This window comes from Pristiophorus japonicus, chromosome 11, assembly GCF_044704955.1.
Source record: "Pristiophorus japonicus isolate sPriJap1 chromosome 11, sPriJap1.hap1, whole genome shotgun sequence".
NCBI classification, from domain to species: Eukaryota; Metazoa; Chordata; class Chondrichthyes; family Pristiophoridae; genus Pristiophorus; species Pristiophorus japonicus.
Genome location: NC_091987.1, coordinates 157,433,214 through 157,446,283, shown reverse-complemented (window position 1 = coordinate 157,446,283; position 13,070 = coordinate 157,433,214).

Below are 13,070 nucleotides of genomic sequence, written 5' to 3'. Positions count from 1 at the left end.
GTGTGATTGGACTGTAATCCCTGTGGGAAAGGATTCTGATCCATGTGGGACAGAAATCTGATGCCTGTTTGACTGGATTGTGACCACTGTGGGGCTGGACTGTGATGCCTGCGGGACTGGACTGTGATCCCTGTGGGACAGGACTGTGAAAACTGTGGGACTTGATTGTGATCCCTGTGGGACAGGTCTGTGATCCATGTGGGACAGGGCTGTGACGGTTGTACGACTGCATTGTGATCCCTGTGGAACTGGATCGTGATTCCTGTGGGACAGGACTATGATCCCTATGGGACTGGACTGCGACCCCTGTGGGACTGGACTGTGATACCTGTGGGACTGGCCTGTGACCCCTGTAGAACTGGACTGTGATCCCTGTGGGACAGGACTCTGACCCCTGTGAGATTAGACTCTGACCCCTGTGGGACTGACTGTGATCCCTGTGGGACTTAACTGTGATCCCTGTGGGACTGGACTGTGATCGCTGAGGGACAGGACTGTGACCCCTGTTGAACAGAACTGTGTCCTCTGTGGGACTGGAATGTGACCACTGAGGGATTGGCCTGTGATCCCTGTGGTAATGGACTTTGAAACCCCTGTGACTATACTGTGACGCCTGTGGTACATGACTGTGACTCCTGTGGGATTGGACTGTGGGGGCTGTGGGACAGGACTGGCATTCCTGTTGGACAGGAATGTTACCCCGGGGAACTGGACTGTGATGCCACTTTAGACAGGACTGTGATCCCTGTGAGACTGGACTGTGACAACCGTGGGACTGGACTTGGACTCCTATAGGAATGGACCGTGATCCCTGTGGGACTCGACTCTGACCATGTGAGATTGGACTGAAATCCCTGTGGGACACAACTGTGACCCCTGCTGGACATGACTGTGTCCTCTGTAGGACTGGACTGTGACCACTGTGCGACTGGACTGTGATCCCTGTGGGACTGGACGTTGACCCTTGTGGGAATGATTATGATGCCTGTGGTATGTGACTGTGTCCCCTGTGCGACTGAACTGTGGGACTGGACTGTGATTTCTGTGGGACAGGACTGTGACCCCTGTGGAACCGGATTGCGGCACCTGTGAAATTGGTCTGTGACCATTGTGGTACTGGACTGTCATCGCTGTGGTACAGGATTGTGATCCCAGTGGGACTGGATTGTGATCTCTGTGGGACAGGAATGAGATGACTGTGTAACTGGATTGTGTCCCCTGTGGGACTAGACTGTGGTCCCTGTGGGACAGGAATGTGATCCCTTTCGGAATTTACTGTGACACCTGTGAGACTGGACTATGATCCCTGCGGGACTGGACTGTGATCCCTGTGGGACTGGACTTTGAGTCCTGTGGGACTGGAATGTGATCCCTGAGGGGCTTGTCTGTAACCTAGGTTGGACAGGACTGTGATCACAACGAGATTGGACTGTGATCCCTGTGGGAATGGACTCTGATCCCTGTGGGACTGGACGCTGAGCCCTTTGGGACTGGATTGTGACCAACTGTGGAGCTGAACTGTGATCCCTGAGGGACTGGACTGTGACCCATGTGGGACGCGACTGTGACCCCTGTGGGACTGGACTGTGATCCGAGCGGGATTGGACGGTGATCCCTGTGGGACAGTACTATGATTCCTGTGGGACTGGCCTGTGACCCCTGTGTGACTGGACTGTGATCCCTGTGAGACTGGACTGCGATCCCTGTGGGACTAGACTGTGATCGCTGTGGCACAAGACTGTCATCCCTGTGGGACAGGACTGTGATCCTTGTATGACCGGACTGCGATCTCCATGGGTCTGGATTGTGAACCATGTGCGACTGGACTGTGATCCCTGTGGGACTGGACTGTGAGGGATGTGGGGAAGGACTGTGATCCCTGTTGAGGCTGGACTGTGATCCCTGTGAGACTTGTCTGTGATCCCCGTGGGACAGGACTGTGATTCCTGTGGGACTGGGCTGTGATGCCTCTTTGGACAGGACTGTAATTCCTGTGAGTCTGGACTGTGACCATTGTGGGACTGGATTTGATCCCTGTGGGACTGGACACTGAGCCTGTGGGACAGGACTGTGACCCCTGTGGGACTGGACTGTGAGCACTGTGGAACTGGATTGTGATACGTGTGGGACAGGATTGTGATCCCCATGGAACTGGACTGTGATGCATCTTTGGACAGGACTGTCATCCGTTTGAGACTGAACTTTGACCACCGTTGTACTGGAAGATCATCCTTGTGGCAGTGGCCAGTGATCCCTTTGGGACTGGACTTTGAGCCCTGTGGGACTGGACTGTGATCCGTGTGTAACTCGACGGTGACGCCTGTGGAACTCGACTGTGACCTCTATTGGACTGGAGTGTGACCCCTGTGGAACTGGTCTGTGATCACTGTGGCACTGAACAGTGACCACTGTGGGACTGCACTTTGATCCCTGGCAACTCGACGGTGACGCCTGTGGAACTCGACTGTGACCTCTATTGGACTGGAGTGTGACCCCTGTGGAACTGGTCTGTGATCACTGTGGCACTGAACAGTGACCACTGTGGGACTGCACTTTGATCCCTGGCAACTCGACTGTGACGCCTGTGGAACTCGACTGTGACCCCTATGGGACTGGACTGTTACCTCTGTGGGACAGGACTGTAATTCCTGTGGGATTGGACTGTGATCCCTGTGCGACTGGACTGTGACCACTGTGGTACAGCAATGTGATCGCTGTGGGAGCTGACTCAGATCCCTGTGGTACTGGACCGTGATCGCTGAAGGACAGGAATGTGAATGCTGTGGGTTCAGGTCTGTGATCACTGAAGGACAGGACTGTGAATGCTGTGGGTCAGGCCTGTGATCCCTGTGGGACTGGACTGCGGCACCTGTGGGACTGGACTATGAATGCTGTGGGTCAGGAGTTTGAATCCTGAGGGACTGGACTGTGACCCCTGTGGGACTGGACTGTGATCCATGTGGGACTGGACTGTGACCCCTGTGGGACTGGACTGTGACCCCTGTGGGACAGATCTGTGATATCTGTGGGTCTGGACTGTGATATTTGTGGGACTGGACTGTGAATCCTGCGCGACTGGACTGTGACCACTGTGGGACTGGACTGTGATCCCTGTGGTACTGGACTTTGAAATCTGTCGGACAATATTGTGAAGCCTGTGGTACAGGACTGTAACCCCTGTGGGACGGGTCTGTGAGGGATGTGCGACAGGACTGTGATCCCTGTTGGACAAGACTGTTTCCCGAGTGGGACTGAACTATGAGGCCTCTTTGAACAGGACTGTAATCCCTGTGAGACTGGACTGTAACCACTGAGGTACTGTACTGTGACGCCTGTGGGACAGGACTGTGATCCCTGCGGGACTGGACAGTGACCCTGTGGGACTGGACAGTGATCCTGTGGAATTGGACTGTTATCCCTGTGTGACAGGACAGTGATCCCTATGGGACTGGAAACTGATTCCTGTGGGACTCGACAGTAATCCCTGTGGCACAGGACTGTGATCCCCGTAGAACTGGACTGTGATGCATCTTTGGACAGGACAGTCACCCGTGTGAGACTGGACTTTGACCACCGTTGGACTGGAAATTCATCCTTGTGGCAGTGGACAGTGATCCCTTTGGGACTGGACTTTGACCCCTGTTGGACAGGACTGTGATCCGTGTGGAACTCGACTGTGACGCCTGTGGAACTCGACTGTGACCACTGTGGTACAGCAATGTGATCGCTCTGGGAGTGGACGCAGGACTGTGTCCCCTGTGCGCCTGAACTATGACCGGTGTGGGACTTTACAGTGAACACTATGGGACTGAACTGTGATCCCTGTGGGATTGGATTGTGACCTCTGTGGGACAGGAAGGTGATCGCTGTGATGCCTGTGGGACTGGACTTTGACACCTGTGGGACTGGTTTGTGACCCCTGTGGGATTGGACTGTGACACCTATGGGACTGGACTGTGATCCCTGTGGGATTGGACTGTGAAACCTGTGGGACTGGATTGTGACCTCTGTGGGACAGAACTGTGATCCCTGTGGGACAGGGCTGTGACCCACGTTGGATGCGACTGTGAACCCTGTGGGACTGGACTGTGATCCCTGTGAGACTGGACTGTGACACCTGTGGGACAGTACAATGATACCTGTGGGACTGAACTGTGATCCCTGTGGGACTGGACTGTGACCACTGGGGTATAGCAATGTGATCGCTCTGGGAGCGGGCTCAGATCCCTGTGGGACTGGACCGGGATTGCTGAAGGACACGACTGTGAATGCTGTGGGTCAGGACTGTGATCCCTGAGGAACTGGATTGCGGCATCTGTGGGACTGGACTGTGACCCCTGTGGGACTGGACTGTGATCACTGTGGGACAGGCCTATGATATCTGTGGGTCTGGACTGTGATATCTATGGGACTGGACTGTGAACCCTGCGCGACTGGACTGTGACCCCTGTGGGACTGGACTGTAATTCCTGTGGGAACGGACTGTGACCCCTGTGTGACTGGACTTTAATTACTATGGGAGTGGACTGTGATCCCTGTGGGACTACACTGTGACTGCTGTGGTACAACACTGTGATCCCTATGGTACTGGACTGTGATACCTGTGGGGCAGGACTGTGATCCCTGTGGGACAGGTCTGTGATCTCTGTGGGTCTGAACTGTGACTCATGTGGGACTGGACTGTGATCCCTGTGGGACAGGACTGTGATCCCTGTGGGACTGGACTGTGAAACCTGTGGGATTGGACTGTAATCCGTGTGCGACTGGACTGTGATCCCTGTGGGACTGGATAGTGACCCGTCTGGTACAGCATTGTGATCCCTGTGGGACTGGACTGAGATCCCTGTGGGACTGGACAGTGATCGCTGTGGGCAGGACTTTGAAGGCTGTGGGTCAGGTCTGTGATCTCTGTGGGACTGGACTTCGGCCCATGTGGGACTGGACTGTGATCCCTGTAGGACAGGCCGGTGACCTTCTGAGACAGAATAGTGATCCCTGTGGGACAGGACGGTGGTCCCTGTAGGATAGGACTGTGACCCTGTGCGACAGGGCTGTGACCCCTGTGGGACAGGACTGTGATCGCTGTGGGACAGAACTGTGACTCCTGTGGGACTGGACGCTGACCCATGTGCGACTGGACAGTGATCTTTGTGGGACTGGACTACGACCACGTGAGATTGGACTGAGATCCCTGTGGGACAGGACTGTGACCCCTGTTCGACATAACTCTGTCCCCTCTGGGACTGGACTGTGACCCGTGTGGGACTGGACAGTGATCACTATGGGACTGAACTGTGATCCCTGTGGGATTGGACTGTGATCTCTGTGGAACAGGAATGTTATCGCTGTGGGACTGGACTGTGATGCCTATGGGACTGGAATTTGACTCCTGTGGGATTGGATTGTGACCCCTGTGGGATTAGACTGTGACACCTGTGGGACTGGAAATTGATCCCTGTGGGACTGGACTGTGATCTCTGTGGGACAGAACTGTGATCCCTGTGGGACAGGGCTGTGACCCACGTGGGATGCGACTGTGAACCCTGTGGGACTGGACTGTGATCCCATTGGGATTGTACTATGATCCCTGTCAAACAGTACTACGATACCTGTGGGACTGGATTCTGATCCCTGTGAGACTGGACTGTGACTCCTGTGGGACAGGACAATGATACCTGTGGGACTGGACTGCGATCACTGTGAAACTCGACTGTGATCCCTGTGGGAACGGACTGCGATCTCCATGGGTCTGGAATGTGACAATGTGAGATTGGACTGCGCTCCCTGTGCAACAGGACTGTGACCCCGATTGGACAGGACTGTATCCTCTGTGCGAATGGACTGTGATGCCTCTTTTGACAGGACTGTAATCCCTGTGAGACTGGATTGTGATCAATGTGGGACTGGACTTTGACACCTGTGGCACTGGACTGTGTTCCCTGTGGGACTGGACTGTGAACTCTTTGGGACAGGAATGTGATCCCTATGGGACTGGACACTGACACCTGTGGGACAGGACAGTCATCCCTGTGGACTGAACTGTGAGCTCTGTGAAACTGGACTGTGATGCCTGTGTGACTGGACTGTGACCCCTTTTGGGAATGGACTGTGAAAACTGTGGGACTCGATTGTGACCCCTGTGGGACAGGACTGTTATCGTTGTGTGACAGGGCTGTCACGGAGTGGGACTGGACTGTGATCCCTGTGGGACTGGCTTGTGACCCCAGTGGGACTGGACTGTGATTCCTGTGGGACTGGACTGTGATTCCTGTGGGACAGGACTATGATCCCTGTGGACTGGACTGTGATCCATGAGGGACTGGACTGTGATCTCTGTGGGATTGGACTGTGATCCCTGTGAGAGTGGACTGGTATCCCTGTGGGACAGAGCTGTGATACCTGTGAGACTGGACTGTGATCCATGTGGGACAGGATTATGATCCCTGTGCGACTGAACTGTGACCCGTGTGGGACTGGACTGTGATCCCTGTGAGACTTAACTGTGATACCTGTGGGACAGGACTGTGATCCCTGTGGGACAGGACTGTGATCCTTGTGTGACCGGACTGTGATCGCCATGGGATTGGACTGTGACCATGTGAGATTGGACTGTGATCCTGTGGTACTCGACTTTGAAACCAGTGGGACTATACTGTGTCGCCTCTGGTACAGGACTGTGACCCCTGTGGGACTGGACTGTGAGGGCTGTGGGAAAGGACTGTGATCCCTGTTGGACAGGACTGTGACCCCTGTGGGACTGTACTGTGAAGCCTCTTTGGACAGGACTGTGATCCCTGTGATAATGGACTGTGACCACTGTGGGAGAGGACTTTGATCCCTGTTGGACTGGACCGTGATCCCTGTGGGACTGGACTGTGAACCCTGTGGGACTAGACTCTGACCCCTGTGGAACTGGACTCTGACCCATGTGCGACTGGACAGTAATCTCAGTGGGACTGGACTGTGACCACGTGAGATTGGACTGAGATCACCGTGGGACAGGACTATGACCCCTGTTGGACATCACTGCATCCCCTGTGGGACTGGACTGTGACCCCTGTGGGACTGGACTGTGACCACTGTGGGACTGGATGGTGATGACTGTGGGACTGGACGTTGACCACTGTGGGACAGGATTGTGTCCCTTGTGCGACTGAACTGTGACCCTTGTGAGACTGGACTGTGCTCTCAGTGGGACAGAACTGTGACCCCTGTGGAACTTGATTGCGGCCGCTGTGAAATTGTACTATGACCCCTGTGGTACTGGACTGTCATCCCTGTGCGGCATGATTGTGATCCCAGTGGGTCTGGATTGTGATTCCTGTGTGACTGGACTGTGATCCCTGTGGGACTGGACTGTGATCCCTTTTGCGAGTCGAATGTGACCGCTGTGGGACTGGACTGTGACACCTGTGGGACTAGACTGTGATCCCTGCGGGAATGGACTTTGATCCCTTTGGGACTGGACTTTGACTCCTGTGGGACTGGACTGTGATGCCTGTGGAACTGACTATGACTCCTGTGGGACAGGACTGTGATCACTACGGGATTGGACTGTGATCCTGGTAGGACTGGACTCTGACCCTGTGGGACTGGACTCTGATCACCGTGGGTCTGGACTGTGTCGCCTGTGCGACTGGACTGTGACCACTGTGCGACTTGATTATGACGCCTTTCGTACAGGACTGTGACCTCTGTGGGACTGGACTGTGAGCGATGTGGGACAGGACTGTGATCACTGATGGACAGGACTGTGAACCCTGTTGTACTAGACTGTGATGCCTATTTGGAAAGGGCTGTAATCCCTGTGAGACTGTACTGTGGCCACTTTGGGACTGGACATTGAACCCTGTGGGGCTAGACTGTGATCCCTGTGGGACTGGACTGTGACCTCTTTGGGACAGTAATGTGATCCCTGTGGGACTGGACACTGACCCCTTTGCGACAGGAAACTGAGACCTGTGCAACTGGAATGTGATCCCTGTGGGACTGGACTGTAATCCAAATGGGACTGCACTGTGGCACCTGTGGAATTGGATTGTAATCCAAGTGGGACAGGATTGTGATCCCTGTCGGACAGGAATCTGATGCCTGTGTGACTGGACTGTGACCCCTGTGGGACTGGACTGTGATCCCTGTGGGACTGGACTGTGAAATCTGTGCGACTGGATGGCGACCCGTGTTGGACAGGACTGTGATCCCTGTTGGACAGGACTGTGAACGCTGTGAGACTGGACTGTGATCCCTGTTAGTTTGGACTGTGACAACTGTGGAACTGGACTTTGACCCCTGTAGGACTGGACTGTGATCCCTCTAGGACTGGACACTGATCCCCTTGGGACTAGACTGTAATCCCTGTGGGACAGGAATGTGGAACATGTGGGACTAGATTGTGACCCGTGTGTGACTGGTCTTTGACCCCGGTGGGACAGGATTTTGATCCCTTTGAGACTGGACTGTGATCTCTTTGCGAAAGGAATGTGATGACTGTGTGACTGCATTCTGTCCCCTGTGGGACTGGACTTTGAACCCAGATCGACTGGAATGTGTTCCCTGTGGGATTGGACTGTTATCCCTGTGGGACCAGATTGTGACTCCTGTGGGACTGAATTTTGAACCCTGTGGGATTGGACTGTAATTGCTGTGGGACAGGACTTTGATCACTGCGGGACTGGACTGTGTTCCCAGTTGGAATGAATTGCCGCCCCTGTGGGATTGGACTGTGATCCTTTTGAGACTGGACTGTGATTCCTGTGGGACAGGACTGTGTACCATGTGGGACTGGGCTGTGACCCATGTGGGACTGGACTGTGACGCCTGTGGGACTGGACTGTGATCCCTTTGGGCAGGTCTGTGACCTCTGTGGGTCTGGGCTGTAACCCATGTGGTACTGGAGTATGATCCCTGCAGTACTGGACTTTGATCCCTGTGGAGCTGAGCTGTGACACTTTTGGGACCGGACTGTGACAACTGTGGGACTGGACTTTGACCCCTGTAGGACTGGACTGTGATACCTCTGGGACTGGACACTGATCCCCGTGGGACTAGACTGTAATCCCTGTGGGACAGGAATGTGAAACATGTGGGACTGGATTGTGACCCGTGTATGACTGGTCTTTGACCCCGGTGGGGCACGATTTTGATCCCTTTGAGACTGGACTGTGATCTCTTTGCGAAAGGAATGTGATGACTGTGTGACTGCACTCTGTCCCCTGTGGGACTGGACTTTGAACCCAGATCGACTGGAATGTGTTCCCTGTGGGATTGGACTATTATCCCTGTGGGACCAGATTGTGACTCCTGTGGGACTGAATTTTGAACCCTGTGGGATTGGACTGTAATCGCTGTGGGACAGGGCTTTGATCACTGCGGGACTGGACTGTGTTCCCAGTTGGAATGGATTGCCACCCCTGTGGGATTGGACTGTGATCCCTTTGAGACTGGACTGTGATTCCTGTGGGACTGGAACGTGATCGTTGTGGGACAGGACTGTGAAGGCTGTAGGTCAGGACTGTGATGCCTGTGGGACTGGACTTCGCCCCTGTGGGATTGGTCTGTGATGCCTGTGAGACTGGATTTTGATCCCTGTGGGACAGGACTATGAACCCTGTGGGACTGGACTGTAACCACAGAGGGACAGGACTGTGACCTTGTGAGGCAGAACAGTGATTCCTGTGGGACAGCACGGTGGTCCCTGTGGACTAGGACTGTGATCCCTTTGGGGCTGGACTGCGATCTCTGTGGGTCAGAACTCTGATCCCTGTGCGACAGGCTGTGACCCTTGTGGAACCGGACTGTGATCCCTGTGCGACTGGATTCTGAGCCATGTGCGACTGGACTGTGATTTCTGCGGGACTGGACTGTGAACACGTGAGATTGGACTGAGATCCTGTTGGACAGGACTATGGCCCCTGATGGACATGACTGTGTCCCCTGTGGGACTGGACTGTGACCACTGTGGGACTGGATTGTAATCCCTGTGGGACTGGACTGTGATCCCTGTAGGACTGGACTGTGACCCCTGTGGGAATGGACTTTGAACCCTGTGGGAATTGACTGTGATCCCTGTGGGACTGGACTGTGATACCTGTCGCACAGAAATATGATTACTGTACGGCAGGCTGTGACATTTGCGTGAGAGGATTGTCATCCCTGTGGAACAGGACTGTGATCCCTGTGGCTCAGGACTGTGAACCTTATGGGAGCGGACTGTTATCCCTGTGGGACTGGACTGTAACCCCTCTGTGTCTGGACTCTGATCCCTGTGGGACTGGACTTTGACCCATGTGCGACTGGACTGTGATCTCTGTGGGTCTGGACTGTGACCATGTGAGATTGGACTGTGCTCCCTGTGTCACATTACTGTGACCACTCTGGGACTGGACTGTGATCCCTGTGGGACTGGACTTTGAACTCAGTGGAACTTGACTGTGAGGGCTGTGGTACAGGACTGTGACCCCTATGGGACTGGACTGTGAGGGCTGTGGGACAGGACTGTGATCCCTCTTGGACAGGACTGTCAAAATTGTGGGACTGGATTGTGACCCCTGTGTGAAAGGACTGTGATCCCTGTGGGACAGTTTGTGAAAACTGTGGGACTGAACTGTGACCCGTGTGGGACAGGACTGTGATCCCTGTGGGACAATGCTGTGACGGTGTGAGACTGGACTGTGATCCCTGTGTAACAGGAATGTGATGCCTGTGTGATTGGACGTTGATCACTGTGCGACTGTATTGTGATCCCTGTGGGACTGGATTGTGATCCCATTGGGACTGTACTGCGATCTCTGTGGACAGGAATGTGATGACTGTGTAGTTGGACAGTCTCCCCTGTGGGATTGGACTGTGTTCCCTGCGGGACTGGGCTGTGATCCCTGTGGGTCTGGACTGTGACTCCTCTGGGACAAACGTGTGATCCCTGAGTGACTGGACTGTGGGACTGGACTCTGATCCCTGTGGGACTGGACTGTGATTCTTGTGGAACTGGACTGTGATCCCTGTAGGACTGACCGCTGATCCCTGTGGGATTGGACTGTGACCGATGTGGGACGCGACTGTGACCCCTGTGGGACTGGACTGTCATGCCAGTGGGATTGGACTGTGATCCCTGAGGGACAGAACTATGATCCCTGTGGGGCTGGACTGTGATCCCTGTGAGACTGGACTGTGATCCCAGTGGGACAGGACTGTGATACGTGTGAGACTGGACAGGGATCCATGTGGTACAGGACTGTGATTCCTGTGAGACTGGACTGTGATCCCTGTGGAACAGGACTATGATATTTATGGGACTGGACTATGATCCCTGTAGGAGAGGACTGTGATTCCTGTGGGACTGGACTGTGATCCCTGTGACACTGGACTGTGATCCCTGTGGGACCGGAATGTGATCCCTGTGGGACAGGACTCTGGTCCCTGAGGGACAGGATTGTGATCCTTGTGGGACCGGGCTGTGATCCCTGTTGGACAGGACTGTGATCCTTGTGGCACTGGACTGTGATGTCCATGGGACTGGACTGTGACCCATGTGCGCGTGGTCTGTGATCTCTGTGGGACTGGATTGTGACCATGTGAGATTGGACTGCTCCCTGTGGTGCAGGACTGTGACCTCTGTTGGACAGGACGGTGCCCTCTGTGGGACTGGACTGTGACCACTCTGGGACTGGACTGTGATCCCTGTGGGACTGGACTTTGAACCCTGTGGGACTTGACTGTGAGGCCTGTGGTACAGGACTGTGACCCCTGTGGGACTGGACTGTGATCGCTGTGGGACAGGTCTGTGAAAACTGTGGGACTGAACTGTGACCCGTGTGGGACAGGACTGTGATCCCTGTGGGACTAGAGTGTGATCGCTGTGGGACAGGTCTGTGAAAACTGTGGGACTGAACTATGACCCGTGTGGGACAGGACATTGATCCCTGTGGGACAGTGCTGTGACGATGTGAGGCTGGACTGTGATCCCTGTGTGACAGGAATGTGATGCCTGTGTGATTGGACATTGATCCTTGTGGGACTGGACTGTGATCCCTGTGGGACAGGACTATGATCCCTTTGAGACTGGACTGTGACCCATGTGGGACTGGACTGCGATCCCTGTGGAGTGGACTGTGATCCCTGTGGGACTGAACTACGATCCCTGTGAGACGGGACTGTCATCCCTGTGGGACTGGACTGTGACCACTGTGGGACTTGAATGTGAGGGCTGTGGGACAGGCCTGTGATCCCTGGAGACTGGACTTTGATCCCTGTGGGACTATACTGTGATGCCTGTGGTACAGGACTGTGATCCCTGTGGGACTGGACTGTGATGCCTCTTTTGACAGGACTGTGATCCCAGTGAGACTTGCCTGTGACCACTGTGGGACTGGATTGTGATCCCTGTTGGACTGGACCCTGTGGGACTGGGCAGTGACCCCTGTTGGACAGGGCAGTGACCCCTGTGGGAATGCATTATGATCCCTGTGGAACTCGACTGTGACCCCTATGGGACTGACTGTGACCCCTGTGCGACTGGACTGTGAGGGCTGTGGGACAGAACTGTGACCCCGGTAGGACAAGACTGTGATACCTGTGGGACTGGACTTTGATCGCTAAGGGACAGGACTGCAATCACTGGGAGCAGGATGGTGATACCTGTCGGAGAGGACAGTGAACCCTGTGGGACTGGAATGTGATCGCTGTGAGACTGAACTTTAATCCCTGTCAGACTGGACTGTGACACCTGTCGGACTGGACTGTGACCCTTGTGGGACTGGTCTCTGACTCGTGTGGGAGTGGTCTGTGATCCCCCTGGGCTCGACTGTGATCCCCGTGGGACAGCCCTGTGATCCCTATGGAACTGGACTGCAACCCCTGTGGAACTGGACTTGAACCCTGTGGAGCTGGACTGCAACCCCTGTGGGACTGGTCTTGAACCCTGTGGGACTGGACTGTGACACTTGTAGGACTTGGCTGTGATCACTGTGGGACTGGACTGTGACCCCTGTGGGACCGGACTGTGATCCCTGTGGGATTGGATCTGGTCCTTGTGGAACTCGTCTGTGATCAAAGTGGGACTGGACTGTGATCCA